Below are 16600 nucleotides of genomic sequence, written 5' to 3'. Positions count from 1 at the left end.
TAACAAATACCTAGCCATACCTTATATTTTTTACTCCCCCTTCCTCACTCACACCCTTAATTCAAACAATTTCTCTTCAATAACTGTCTACCTGAATATGCCAAAACTCTGTTTTTCTCTCACTTCATATTGCAATTCCAGTTTGTATTATACTAACTTACCTTTAACTTTGCTCTAAACTGCCAAAAAAGTCCTCAAAATATTAAATTGTCTTATAAGTTGTAACTATTCTTAGCCAATGATTTTACATTATGTCTAATATGGCATAATTGTTTAAATTGTAGATGTGTTTGTATTATTTTTGAAGACTGTAAAATTATTGTTCTTAAAATGTTTTTATAATCTTTTGTTTTTCTCTCTGGGCCTCCATTGTAATCAAATATCAATAAATAAACTATATAAATAAAAGGGAATGTCCTGAGAAATGTCCATCTCTAACTTAGTGTGTGTATGTATGCTTTTTGGTCATTCAGTCTCCGTGTTTCGGGACTCGCACTAGCGGTTTCCAGTATTTTAAATGGTTACCTGACATTCAGGTTGGTGCTTCCTCATTATAAAAAACACACAGGCCAGATTCAATAACAACTGCACTAAGTGTACATGATCTTTAGTCAGGAACATCCCTACCTCAAGTTTTGTGCTTTCTAGTCACTCAGAAAGATTATATTATGTGTACATATAGTCTACAATTTTTGGTAACCATTATGAATCTCTGTCAATATTTAAAGCTGCAAGAAAATCAGTAGAAAAACTAAAATTAGGAGGAAGAAGGTGTGAGTTATGCTTGTGTTGTCTGTTCACTCAGAATGGGGTACACTTAGTGTAGGCGTTAATGAATCCCAGGGTCAGGGAATAACTGATGCATGCAGTGCTTTGTGTGGGTTGTCCCGTATGGTGTATGGTGTATGGCATACTCCAAATGTTCATCAGATAGTTCCTCTTATCTTTAACTTATAATTTGTACAGTACAGAAAGAATCATATGGTGTATATACGTACTGCTTATATTTATACCTGACTTTTCACTGCGACCTGTAAAGTGAGTAGAACTGGCATCATACAAGGAATAAGTACATATTTCACTGTTTTGTTGAATGAGTTTTGTTTAGGGACTGTATTTAAATATGCAGGTTGGTTTCTGCTGTAAAGTTCAGTAATGTAACGCTGGCATTGATACTGCAATATCTGACTGAACTGGTGTACTGCTGTTTTATTCCAACTTGCATTTTTCATGGGTTGATGCCAGGGAGGCACATAAAAGGAACATGTGTGAAGTTTATTATTGTGTATTTAATTCTCTTAAATAATTGCACATCATATTAATTACTTCTGTTTTAGACACCAACCTTTGTGTCATCAGAATTTGTAGCAATCATCATTTGTGCAGTTCTGAGGGTGAAGTGGTAACAGTGTTAGTGTTGATGGCAGGATGACAATTACCCATGAAATCCTTAGTTCCACTATCTGTTAAGATGTTAGTATTGTGTATTAGTTCCTGCCCACCCCAATTTTTATTGATTTTATTTTAAATTATCATCTGTGCAACTGTCAGCATTATCATTACTGACCTTACACTGGTCCTTAATCGTGTTAAACATTGCACTTTGCGGCTCACCCCCACCTCCTTTCATTCCATACTGGATTTTTCTTTGTATTGTAAGTAATACCACTAATCAACTGAAATATGTGTGTATGAAAAGCTTATTAGTATTGATGTATCTTATACACAGACATCTTCCTTTCCTCCTCCATACTCTGGCTGTATACACATATATATTTTTTCTTACACTCAATTTTTCTTTAAACAGTGACATTACTGTGCAGAAATGCATGCTGTTGAACTGAGGAATGTTATGCTGTCATTACCGACAGTGGTAACCCTGAATAACATTACATGAAGGTCAAACATGTCATAGACAGTGTCCCCTAAAGATAGGGCAGGTAGTGGTGCCCATGAACATGAGAAAGTGCTGAAATGTGAGGTTGATGTTCACTTGCTGCAAGGAGATGATGTACTAAATGTAAGTGATCCTACAGACACAGATCTGACAGTACTGGATGACCAAGACCTTGAATGATAGGTTCTGTTACATGTACATGAATGCTTATGAGGCCTGCATTAATTGTTTTGTGCTAATTCTTCCGTATTGTTTCCAGTACATTCCTGAGAAGTACATGTAGTGCAATGTGATATGCACCCACTTGTCCACACAATACCCATCCTCTTCGTCATGCATAAGTGACTCCCACCTGAGTCTGGAAGGTCACAACTAGTGTATGCATGGAGGCAGAAATCTCTGCTCTGTGTGCCATAGCTATGTGCATAAGTGTGATCATAGCGTGACCCCTACTCTCTACCATTTCCATGTACATCTAAAAATCATCAAGTATGTCCTACAGTAATGTGACCATCTCTGCCTGCCTCTCTGTGGGAGTGGACTGAGCCTATATGGCCCTGCACATTTGCTGCTGGGCAACCAGTACTTTCCTGTTTTTGGAGATAGCTGTGATGTGACTACACCTGGCACTCCTTTGCACAAGTGTTACAGTGGACAGTGCTACCTCTGAGATGGTGCTGGCCATCAGAAATTGTACTTGAAGAGACACTGATGTTGAGGTCCATGGATTCTTTCCCTGTACAGCCTTCAATGTAATTCCCCATGTACTTGACTTTGTGATCTATTCTCACTGCCTGCAATGCTATAAAACTGGTATGGGTACGTGATCCAGCTATTAAACTTGGTGACTGCATGCCACTGTCCTCAGGCTGTCTCATGACTATAACAACATTGTCATCAGCTGTCTGCTGTTGACATCTTTCAGCTGTGCTGGTACAGTGAAACTGCTACTAACTGCAGCTGACCCTGTGAAGAATTAATTGTATTAACTTAGTACTGAGAATGCAACAAACTCCTGAAGGCTTTGTCGTGATTTGGGGAGGACATTTACCATGTTCACTCTTTTCAATTTCATGACTATTAGAAATGAAGGGTTCACCTGTTGATAGTAAATGACAAATGTTACATGTAAGCAGCTACCCTCTGCAGTTATAATGTTACTGTGAATATTTCATGGTGGATGCACTAACCTTCCTGAACACACCTGTGGATGCTGTTAATGAAAGTAGTTGACAGTGTCCACCCACCTCTGATTATGTCTGTACCATCCTCATCAGTGTCATAGTCATCTGCCCATATACAAAGGATATATCCCTCTGTGGCCAATAAATGGATAAGTGCAAGAGGTCCCCCACACCAGAACGGCTATGGAAAATTGCACTCTCTTGCTTTGCTCTGGCATGTCCTACCATATCATTGGCCCTACATTTTTTTTTTTTGCATTTTGTCAACAGCATTTATGTCTATAAGTACCTGCTTTGACACTTTTCCCTCTCAGTTTGTTTTTGCCGCCCCCTTTCTTCAAAAATGCTTGTCATATGGCCTTAGAGCCTCCATGAGAACACGATTCTCCTCAAGGCTGAAATGGTCATTTCTTTGTCTTGATCCCTGCTGCTGCATCAACACAACAAATATGAGTATCCAATATAACGAAATTAAATCCTCTAATCATCTATGTAACAAAGGACATAAAAGCATTCATACATTCCTTACACCCACACATCCCATACAACAAATATGAGTATCCAATATAGTAAAATTAAATCCTCTAATCATCCATGTAACAAAGGACATAAAAGCATTTGTGCATTCCTTACACACACACACACACACACACATATCCCATTTTACACCATAATTGCTGTACCATAAGGAAAGACTGAAAAATCTTAAAATTTTGCTAATCTGTATATTATGATCTGGATAAAACAATAAAGGAAACTATGCTTTTATTATTTCCTATGTTACAATAGTAAATCTGCACAGAAAAAAATATTAGATAAAATATTGGATAAAAACAATGGAACTTCTCTTAGCTTGTGTCAAGAAAACTAAAGTATGCCATACCATTTAAAAAGAAAAATTGAGAAAGTCAGCATTTAGATGGTAGTTTAATGAAGTCTAATCTTCAGCCAGCCTGCAAAGTATGGCACACCTAAGCACTTCCTAACAGAATTTTTGTTTACTAAAAGCAGTGAAATATTAGATGGATATGTTGTTCATAAGTTTCAGTTACAAAAAGAGTAATTAAGAAAGGATTACCTCAATCAGTCATTCAAGGATCATGTTTCCATACCATTTCAATGCATGATTTTAATGAAAAATGATGATTTCTTGTGAAAACATTGCACTGTTTAATGGTATATATATATATATATATATATATATATATATATATATATATATGCTCATCATAAACTAATGCAGTCAGGAATGCTTTTCTTAGACAAAGCAATGTCATCTGTACATAGTCTCTTGAAATATATTAGGCCCCCTTCAGGTTATCAATGGTTCAGAACGTTGAACTGCATATGGTTGAGACCATATGAGTGATGTTTCAAAACATCAAACTGTTTGCACTAAAACTGGGGTACAGTGGGAATCTGGGAATGTACCCTCTTTCCCATAATAGTGTGGTCTCAGAATTGACATATATAATTAACAGGGGTTTGGGGTGCAAGGAGGTTTGCCCCCTTACAAAAACAACTTATTGTATATCTGTAGTTTCTGACTTTCCAAATTGTTGATCATGTGGGTTCAACCATATGCAACTTGGCATTAAGAAAAGTTGATATTATAAAGTAGCCCAATATATGTCACTTGTTCAATGTTAGTGGGAAATTTAATTAAAAAAAAAAAAACGTCCATGGGTAAAACCTCTACATTGCAATGTGGGCTCGGTATGGTGATGACACACCTCAGGGGGTGTGGTTCCCACCCTCTTAGCCACACCCCTGCAGTTACATTCCTCACTTTGGTTCTGAAACTTCAAAAGATGGCTGTATCTGTGAATGCACAAGCCTGAGCTTCTAGCTGGTCTGATAAGGAGACTGAGATTATGGTCCACCTCTTGTAGAAATCAAAGTACACTGACAAGCACTGAGTTGAACAAGGCCGACAACTGGCACAAGATGGGTGAGGATCTGTCATCCCTGATAGGATTCGCTTCCTCTGGGTTCCAGTGTTGGCACAGGTATGATGACTTGCAGTGGCACAGACCTGACCAGCTAGCCGAGTGGGTAGAACAGGTTAGGGAAAGATAGTGAATTAGAGCTCTGTAGTAAGTATTTTAATGTTTAATTGTTCATCTTGACTTAAACAGGTTGTAAAAATACTAGGTAAATATTATAAAGGTGTGTTACACAAATGCAATTAATGCAAGAAGAAATTTGTGAGTGCAAAGATGTATGTATATGTAAGCATAAAGGTATAAGTAAACAAAAACATATCGATAGACAGAAATGTATCTTTATACAAATATGATATATATCTAAGGACGGAGATAAATGTGTGCCTAAACACATATGTATGAATAAACAGCTATATGTATGTACAAATACATAAATGATTGTATGTGCAGAAATAGACATATATGCATGTATGTATACAGGCATACGTATATAGTTGGATTCACTACATAATCTTGAAATCTTGAAATATAGAATTTCAAAATATCGAGACTATATCGCCGAAACCCCTAAATGCCGAAAGACCAGAAGCGTGAAATTCAGAATTCTGAACGTACAACACACATGCAGCACACACATACACACAACTTCCCCCCACAATTAAACATATCATCCTACACTACAGATAAGCAGGGGAGTAAGCCCCCCTGCACCCCCCCTACTTAAATATACTAACTCCAAGATTGCACAAACAGACACACAAGGGAAACTCACACATTTTACAGTCCCTCACACACACACATCACAGTCACAACACACACTGACACACACTAAAGCCCCTAACCAACACACTTACACATAGATACTTACCTGAACTTCTACCTATCCATCAACAAACTGCAACACCAGAAGCATTACTTCAATATCTCCAAACATCGGGATTTTGAATTTGCACTTCTGGTCTTTCGGTATTTAGGGGTTTCGGCTATATAGTCTCGAGATTTTGGAATTCGATATTGCAACATTTTGAGATTATGTAGTGATCCCATATAGTTATAAGTGAGCAGATATGGTTTGGCACACACATACTTTAAATATACTGTAATTATTAGCTAAGTAGTTATTTCTATTACAGACAGCTTTAAAAAACATTGCTCTGATTAGGCCACTACCTATTAATATAACTGTTTTATATGACAGTCATTATTTCCAAAATACTAACTGCACATACAAGATGCCTGAACAGAGGTAGACACCACACCCTAGGCAGAGTTGGGGGTAAGCAGCCAATGAATGACTAGAACAGAGGTTAGTGAAAAAGCATGTTCCTTAGAGAAGCTTTGAGTGATATTACTTGAACAGGCAGGTAAAGTGTACAGGTTATAATGCAAACCAGACACAGCTAGCCTGAGTGGAATTTCACACCTCCTGACACCTGCAGAGCTCCTGCCTGGACAGCCTTCACCTGAGTTAAAATTCAGAGTCTGCGTTTTGCAACTTACCTGTAAACAAATGCTTATATATCAAAAACTATAAACATTACAAAAAAGTGAAAAAATGCACACACTTCTCTTTACAGTGGTGATAATAATATGTCAGCCAGACCTAATGATAGTTTTACAGTGATCAAGTAATTTGATAATATGTAAAATAAATTATTACAACTATGCTAACAAGTATTAATATCTCTCTGGCCAGAGAGGGGTGCTCTTTCTTTGCACAGGTGTGTTCTTCATTTTTCTGCAAAGCAATTTTGCAAGTGTCACTCCATTTTTGAGATATTTGCATAATTATGATTGGTATGCATATTTTTGTACTTAATTGACAAAGAAATGTAAATATCTGCAAAGAAGGGCCAGCTAGACACCAGCTTTCAGTGCATAGCTTTTTCAATATTGTTTGATACAATGGAGTACTACATAAATACCGTCTTGTTTAAGTTATTAAAGGAAATTATTAACTTATGACATTCATGCAAAATATTTCTACAAAATAAATTAGATTTATCTGAGGACCCATTTCTGACCTCTGCCATAACTGTACATGTGAAATGTTGTTCCACAATGCATTCAGGTGGAACATGCTAGAGATATTTACCAAAATATGGTATTTATGCAAATATGCATATTGCATTACCAAAAAGTCTAAATGACTTCAGATTGCCAGCAGACAACAAATATTAGTAACAACTTTGTCAGCATTACATAAATTTAATTTGTTACTATGAGTACCATATAAATACCTTCTTGTACATGTTATAAATATATTTATTAACATATCGCATGTGCATAATACAGAAATTTCATAGATTTTTTTCTATTACAGACTATCTTGTCTGGGGAACCATTCTTGGCCTCTATGGTGACTGGGCAAGTGAAGAACTAGTCTAAAACGTATACTGGTAAGTGAAGAACTAGTCTAAAACGTATACTGGTGTACAATGCCTGAGATACTTACATAAATATATTTATGCAATTATGCATGTTAAATTACTAAATAATTCTAAATATTTTCAGACTGGTAGTAGACAGACAACAGATATTAGTGACAACTTCGGCAGCATTAAATAACCTTTCATTTCATAAAGTGGAGTACCATATAAGCACCATCTTGTTCAAGTTATTAATATGATTATTAACATATGACATATATGCATGAGTTCCTATTAGAATGACAAAAACGCATTTTGTCGAATGTGTTTTCGTCGACACATAAAGAGAGAACAGGCAAAAGAGTGAAGTGGCTGTTCAGCTAATTCTTTCCCTGGGAAAGAAGTCACTTGACCGCTTCGTTGCCTCGCCGTGTTCTGCACTGTATTGTGGTCCCTTGTCTGGTATATTTCCCGAGCGTGAATGTACAACAATTACTGACCTTAGGGTTAGGGTGCGAGTTAAGGTAAGTGCATATGTTTTAAAATGTTTACTTTTTTTTTCCGTTGGGGTACGTGTATATGTGTATTCAGTTGTTTACTGTTTTTTGGGGGTACAATTAGGGTTAGGGTACATGTGTGTGTGTTTGGAAGTGTTTAATGTTTTTTATTGTTGTTGGAACAGCGATTTCTTTCCCTAGGAAAGAAATCGCTGTTCTGTGGTTAAGACATTTTCGCTGAAAATGTGTCGATGAAACATTGTTCTCTGTTTTCAGTGTTCAATGTTTCAATATAGACCCATATGCATAATATTTCTGTATAACAACCCAAGATTTTTATGTTACAGGCTATCCCACTTGTCTGAGGAGTAATTCCTGACCTCTGTGGTGACTGGGTATGAAAAATGCTTTTCCACAATGGGTCTCGATTGGGGGTGCCTGAGGTATTTACAGAAATATGAAATTGATGTATATTTGCATAATTTATTACTAAACACATGCAAATATGTGCAAATTGTTAGCAAACTGCAGATATTAGTGACATCTTTACTATCATGTGTGCTTTCCTTTGATACTATATATGAGTCTACTTTTAAATCTCAAAGTTTCAAAACTTCAAATTTCTTATGGTTGAGACCATAAGATCGAAGTTTTGAAACTTTGAACTGTTTAAATGGAGATCGCCGTACAGCCCGGAACAGAAAATTTACCGTTTTCCTCGCCATTGGTGTATTTAACTAGTAGGGGGTGGGGTGGGAGGTGCAAGAAAGTAAAATAAAAACACACAAACCCACACTCAATGAACACAGTAATCCTGTTTGTGCATGTGTAACAATCAAAGACTTCAGAAGTCACTAACTACAAGAGAATGCATATGGGCTGCAGGCATGGAAGGGAGGTATTTTGTAAACAACTACTGCCGTAGGCACCTTTCTAGACATTACAGATATAGTGCACTTGCTGGGAAACAGTTAAGTTAGAATGGAATAATATGCAAAGGTTCGAGAATGTACCCATCCCACAAGCAGACAAGCCATAGCCAGACAAAAAATGTTACAAATTGAAGTTACTCACTCTACAAAACAAACCCTTGCCTCAATATTTCTTCTACCTTCCCTCCTATATGGTGCTCCCCTCCTCACCAATATCCAATCCTCTCTGAAAACCAAGCTAGAGATCTACTACAATAAAATTGCCAAGTTTGCAACTAATGCAAAATATTCCTCCCATCACTGCTCCTCCTTACGCTTACTGAATTGGCTCAAACTCCCACATTACATAACGTACCTACAATTAACCACAGCCCGCAAAATCATCTACAAATCATCAGACTGCCCAGCCTTTGCTTCTATACTTACTATCACCCAAACAGACCTCTCAGATCTGATAAGCGACTTCATGTAGTAGCAAAACCAAACCTCCCTGCTAGTCAAATACTGTACTCCTTCTCAAATGCCAAATGTTGGAATGCACCCCCATTAACAATAAGGTGCACCAACAATGACTATTCGCTCAAAGGTCTCTAAGGCAACACCTGTCCACTTTATGGCACTGCACATGCACCAATGTGACACCCCCTATAACCTGATTCCTTAGACTTTCCACCACTATCTCTTTATTAGCGTCTCTCTTACAATCTAAACTTGCCCACTTACTGACTTGATTTTTCATACTGACTTTATGTATATTATATACACTCCCTACTTCTACTTTTGACTTATATGATTGAAATTTATTCTCATACCTCAATTTTATAATAAATCCTGCAGAACCTATTTAATAAGTGTCTAACATTCTTTAAACATTACTATAGTTAAACTGTCAATCACATTTCATACTACATCTAACTATGGCATGGAATTCAACATAATCCCTTACATAAATTTTAATGAATGTAGTTGCTCTCGGTTCATATTGTAACTAATACAGTTGCAAAAAATTACCTGTACTATACTGTAATTAGTTTTGTGCTAGTAACAAGCTCCCACCCTTACTCAGCTGTGACGTTATTCCTTTAACTGCAGTTTTGTAATTTAGCTATTATTGTGTCTATTAACTGTTAATAAGAATTTCCTAAGGCATGTACTAGTGAGCTATGTCTTTCTTTATCGAACTGCTACTCAAATGTTTTTATTGTATGTTAGTTTTAATGTGGAGCTTTTCTACCCAAGCCTCCACTGAAAATTGTCTTGCTATGGGCCAGTGAACCATCCCACTAAACAAATGCAAATAAATAAATAAATAAATATCTCCCTGCTTCAACTTCTAGTAAACAAAGGTAGAATCAACATTAAAATACATAAATATTTCCTAATACAGAAGAATACAGAAGGAGTCACTACAAGAACAAAAACATTATGTCCTTTGCTGATTAATAAATGTAAGCATATAATGGAACTATGCATACACATATGTGTTAGGTAAACAACTATGCTCCCTTTTTTTGAAGTTAAATTTCTTATGGGATGATATGAGAGATCGGAGTGTGACAGAAAAGTGAAACGGAAGTACGTAAGTCAAACTCTGTACTTCTACTTTTACTTCAGCTTTTCAAACACACACACACAATGAAGAGTTAAAGTGAGCGAGCAATCCCACATGCACGCACACACACACACACACACACACACACACACACACACACACACACACACACACACACACACACTCTGACAGTGAAGAGTGAGAGAGAGCGATCCCACCACACACACACACACACACACACACACACACACACACACACACACACACACACACACACACACACACACACACACTCTGACAGTGAAGAGTGAGAGAGAGAGCGATCCCACCACACACACACACACACACACACACACACACACACACACACACACTCATACAGACACACACATGCACACACACTCTGACAGTGAACAGTGAGAGAGAGAGAGTGATGCCACCACACACACACACTGACAGTGAAGGGTGAGAGCAAGCTAGCAATCCCTGTCAACAGCAGTTAACAGTACACACACACACACACACACACACACACACACACACACACACACACACACACACCCACGCACACACACACTGACAGTGAAGAGTGAGAGAGAGGGTGAGTGATGCCACCACACACACACACACACACACACACACACACACACACACACACACACACACACACACACACACACACACACACACACACACACACACACACACACACACAAAATGACACTTCAAAAAATAAATAAATAAACAACGACATAGCAAAGCCACAGCCTTCATTTCAGATAGCACTCCAGTCACTTTGCTTCACTAAAGTTTATTTTTGTCTTAAGCTGGGGTTCCAACAAGGAACTGAATTGTGTAAGGTGCTGCGCCAAGCAGTTACTCCACACTTGATTCCCTAACCAAGGACTCCATCAGTCTTCAGTTAACAGCCACACCACTAACCACAGATTTCCCAGATTTGCGGTACCTTGCCTAAGGCTATCAATAATCAGTCTTGTAGCAGCGGACTAAGCCGAGAAGTCAAAGGATAGTTTTGGTGTTTCAACAGCTCCACCTATAAGAAGGAATTGGTAGTGCAGTCAGTACATGGTGGGAAGCTAAACAGCTTGCAATAACAGTCTGTCATATAGGTGAAGTTGCTCAGCCTCTTTTAGGGAATTGTGAGTGTGTGTATGTGTTGGGGGGTCCGCATGCACAGGTGGCATGAGAGTAAGGTAGTGTCAGGCACATCACTGAATTTCAGTGTGGGTATTTTACACAGTTACCTATGTCTGCCAGACAGAAGACTAAAGCAATGAACCATTCATGTGCTGCGTCCTGTGCCTAGGGTACAGGGTTTGAGTTCTTCCAACTTTATTCGCCTGCTATGTGACCGAAAGTGTGAAAATATACTTACTTCGGAAACCGTGTGTGTGTTCATTTTTGCACAGCATTAGATAAGTTTCACTTCTAAGGCACATGGTGGCAATGCACATATTCATAGATTCATAGGTTTGTACTAGGCTAATGGCCCTGGAGTCTATATAAGCCTAGCCCAAGAAGATTCCCTGGCATCATACCACCCAAAGTTAGTTCCCAGTGCCCCTGTCAAGCAAGGCCACAGAAGTGATCCCCGGGGTGAACTTTCTATTGCCCACACACTCGTCAAGATTTCTCTTAAAGAGGGCCAGTGAAGTGCTCTGCTTGATGTGAATGGGATGTTTGTTCCAGAGTATGGGAAGTCTCTGGGTTAGGAACCTATCCCTCCAGTATGTTCTGTTTATTGTGGTAACACGGTTAAGGTCCCTGGAGCATGTGGCATGGAGAGATTGGGATTTATTTAGGTGTAGCATATCTAGCAGCTCTGGGTCAGACATGGCTTTGTAGGTCAAGCAGAGATCGCCTTTAAGTAGGCGATAAGAGACAGAGTATAGCTGGAGTTTTCAAGTCTGCCTGTATAGGGCATGTGTCTAAGGCTTAAGATCCTCTTAGTGAGGTATTTTTGTGGCCTTTCCAGTTGTTGTAGGTGTCTAGTGAGGTACATACCAAATGGGGCATTGTATTCTATAATACGTCTAATGAGGGACGAGTAGAGAGGGATTGTGACCTCTTTCTTCCTGGATGAGAAACCTTTTGTAATGATATGTGCCACATAGAAGGACTTTCTGACTACAGTGGCAATGTGGTTATCAAAGGAGAGGTTGCTGTCAACTTGTGTCCCCAGGTCTCTTATCACATCTTCTGTGTTTAGTGGACTTTCTCCTATGTGGTAGTTCATGGGCACCAAATTTTTCCCAAAGGGAATGACAATGCACTTTTTGGCATTGAGCTTAAGGCCATAGTTCTGGCACCAGTCCTTGGTGTCAGTGAGGCCTTTTTGTAGAATGTCTACATCAGTTGGAGAATCAGTAATGGCTCCCAGTTTGCAATCATCTGTGAAGTTGGTCTGCCAGAGTCCCTTTGTGTTGGCTTAAACTTCAGAGAAGTAGATGCCAAACAGGAGAGGACCTAGGACTGATCCCTGTGGGACACCACTTGTAACTGGTCAGTAGTCAGATTTGAAGAATGCAACTTTCACAGTGTGGGTTCTATCAGTGAGCCAGTTAGCAACCCATCTTATTACATAGGGGTTTATGCCTAGTTTAGTGAGTCTATCTATGATTTCTTAGTGAGGGATGGTGTCAAAGGCCTTGGCAAGATCTAGGTAGGCTTTGTGAACTGCCTTGCCTTCATCCACAGCTCTGGTGACAGACTTGAAGAAGTCTATCAGGTTGAGCAGGCATGATCTACCTTTCACAAACCCATACTGCATGGGGTCCAGAGTTTTGAGATTCCCTATGTGCTTATTTATAAGGTCCATGATGATGCGCTCCATAGCCTTACTTATCAGACTAATCAGGCTAATGGGGCGGTAGTTCCCGGGGTCTGTAGTCTGTATACAACCGAAGAAGAGTTCCAGTGTAGCAGTTTCAAGCAACATAAAGACTGGCCAGGCTTACCAAGGCTGCTTGTGAATGTGCAAACAGTAAATATGCTTCTGAAATAGAAAGTATCATTCAACAAATCAATCTGTTGAATAAGATACGATTTTTTTACTTTACTTTTAAGTACAAATAAAGAAGGAAATACTATACAAATAACAGCAGAGGTACCGTGCTTCCAAAACACAACTTTGCACAATCCATTTATGTAAAATATTGCAAAACAAATGTCAATATAAAATGTGTTACTATTTTGTGTTATTTATTTCTTTATTAGCAATAGACATCAACTGTACAAATTCAGTCACCATTTCAGTTCTTATACTGGTTGTTAACAGCTTTCCAGCACCATTTCCAAGAACGTTTTTTTCTAAATATTTAATAAAAATAAGTAATAAAGGATGTACTGATGTATTAGCAATTTATGAGCCAATTTATTATTTATTTATTTGTTTACTGGGGGAGTCCAACTTGGAACAGAACCAATTTTCAGCAGATGCCTGTAGAGAAATCCTCTAGATATGTCTTTGTAATGTGGGAGAAAACTGAAGCACCTGGAGGAAACCCACATGAAAGCAGGGAGGAGATACAGATTCTGCACAGAAGGTATTCAGGCTGAGAACCAAACTGAAGAACCTCTTGCTGTGAAGTGACAATATTACCACTGCACCACTGTGCCGTCCAGTTTTCTTCCTTAACTCATTTCTTATTTGTCTTCCTAGCCTTCCTCTCCCATTTTTTTAAATTATGTATTATTTTGCTTTTTTCATTTCTTTCACTCCCATTTATGTTCTTTTTCCACATGGTGCAACTTGGAAAACCTCACTGACTGTACGCTTTGAGACTTAGTTGAGGATGTGGTGGAGCAGGTAGTGGAGTGACAACTTTGCCCTGTGCAGGATCTTCTACAATGTGTGCAAGACTCGTGGTCCTTGTTGTGTCTAATCACCAAGAAACCACAGGCCTCTACCCCCTCAACATTAGCATCTTCAACTACACCATCAGGCAGTAGAAACATCTGCGCTCCTTTGGACTGGAATTCTCCTTGGAATAACCTCTTTACCTCCCTCCTTCCCTAATCTTCCCTCCTACACCATCTAAACTATTGCCTTTGGAAACTATCCTGTTATATAAAAAAATTGAAAAATAAGGAATCTATCCCCTTCCAAAAGTATAGACTCTCCTACTCTCCCACTGCCTCCAACAAAACCCTCTTGATATGTTCCCTCTGTAAGTTCCTCTTTGTTATGTTTCCCAATTTTCAGTCTTTTCTATGTTTCCCTTTCCAGTGTTTTAGAGAAACAGTCATGGTGTCCACATAAGGACACCCTTATAGAAAATATAAAAAAAACTTCATATTTTTAAAATGTAATATAAATAGCTGTGCTGCATACCATTTTCCTTAAATATCTATCAATCTTTCTAAAGTGCTTATGCATAGTGCTGTTCATCCATAATACCAGAATACTTCCAAAATCATGGAAGCATTTATGTTTTAACCTAGTACTTCACACATACTTAAAGCATAACCTCACCAATGTTAAGCATTTCATAAAAGTGAGCATTTCCTCACAGAAGCTTTTGTATTGCCGTAATCATCACAAATAACCTGCACTTACAGTATTTGCATATGGGTGTAGCTGCATTCTTTGCAGGTAACCACTATGAATGTATGAACCTTGGGACTATGTTACCACCCAGTAGGTTATTATGGAAATAAGAATAACACCATTTGTGGAGTTGCTGACTTCCACTTGGTTGTGCAGTTGTGCAACAAGTGTAGGTAAGTAAGACAGGGATCAAATTGTAGCATGAGGGTGTAGCCTATAATAGTTGAATTGTTTTGTTCATCACTTTTTTAATACATAATTTATTGTACCATTTAGGGACTTGATATATTTTCAATATTTCATAATTAACATTACATTTCCATAATTTAAAACCATAGATTTGTAAAACATAAATTACGACTAGCAAGTTTATAATCCCCTTCACACGTACAATCCTATCAATATTGTTGACATTGCACTCAGGGTACCTTGTCAATATGAATACTAATTTTCCCAACAATATTTTGAATAGGTATAGTAATATGGCCAGTGCACACAATGAGGTAAAACATCTATACTATTAATTTTAATGATAACACTTACCACACATGCATATTCAAGATCTTGTTTGACCAAAGTCTATTATTCTGCCAAATGCTATTATTCTGCCAAATGCTATAAAGTAGCTTTGCCTGTGTGGTTCTACTTTCTTTCTGAACTTAAAAAATATTGACTAAATGGATATAATAACTCTTATCCATATGAATGTCATTTTTTTCTATAATAATTCTAGAAGAGGGAATTGGCAATAACCAGTAATGAGTATCCCTATCATATGGCAACAGGATTAATGTTGCCTGTTTAATATTATTAACTTTTGACTCCCACGACTGCTGAATTTCTTTACATTCCCATACCATATACATATAAACTGTAGTTACAACACCACATCTCTAGCATCTAGGTTCCATGATCCTGTTTTTTCTTCTCCCTAAATCTGTCAAGAGAATAATATCAAATGTGAGTAAGCTTCATATAATTAAGTAATAAAGAGGACCCTACTGTCCACATATACAGATATAACCTGATTGTACTCTTCATCTGGAAATGTGTAGAAGTCTTTCCCAATGCATAACATAGGACTGTTGTATGTCCAAAATAATTTTGTATATATGTCTCAATTTGAGCTCCTTTCAGCTACTAAAAACTCTATCTTCTTTGAAGATGTCTCATTTAAATGATTTTGCCTAACATTATTCTGGATGCATGCATCCTATACAGTGTCCATGACTGGTATATTCCTTCTTATACTTGATCTGAGCTGTAAATACTTCCATCAGGGAATCCTATATGTCAACCCAATCTTCTGTTATAGGCACCAGGGGGTAAGATACTGCTCTCATTTAAATCCAAAATATCAAATAAATGGTATATAATCCCTGTTAATTCAGTCATGCCAGACCACCATCTCCCCATTTATGCTTGGGTTTGGGTTTCCCCAAATTTGTGCTCCTAGCCATATCTTTTTCATTTTTTTAGCCGTGTTTCTATATCAGAACCTTCATTCATACAATTTCTTTAACCCTCCTGGATCCCATATCTTGTTTGGTGTAGTTCACATTTTCTACATATTCCATTGCATTGTTACTTGTAACTCCACTTAGAGCCAAATAGTGTTATATGTACCTCTAGCTTGTAAATAGTGTTGCCATT

The sequence above is a fragment of the Protopterus annectens genome, chromosome 7.part0, assembly GCF_019279795.1.
Source record: "Protopterus annectens isolate FY-2018-M chromosome 7.part0, PAN1.0, whole genome shotgun sequence".
Classification (NCBI taxonomy): Eukaryota; Metazoa; Chordata; order Ceratodontiformes; family Protopteridae; genus Protopterus; species Protopterus annectens.
Note: the sequence above shows the minus strand (reverse complement) of the source record.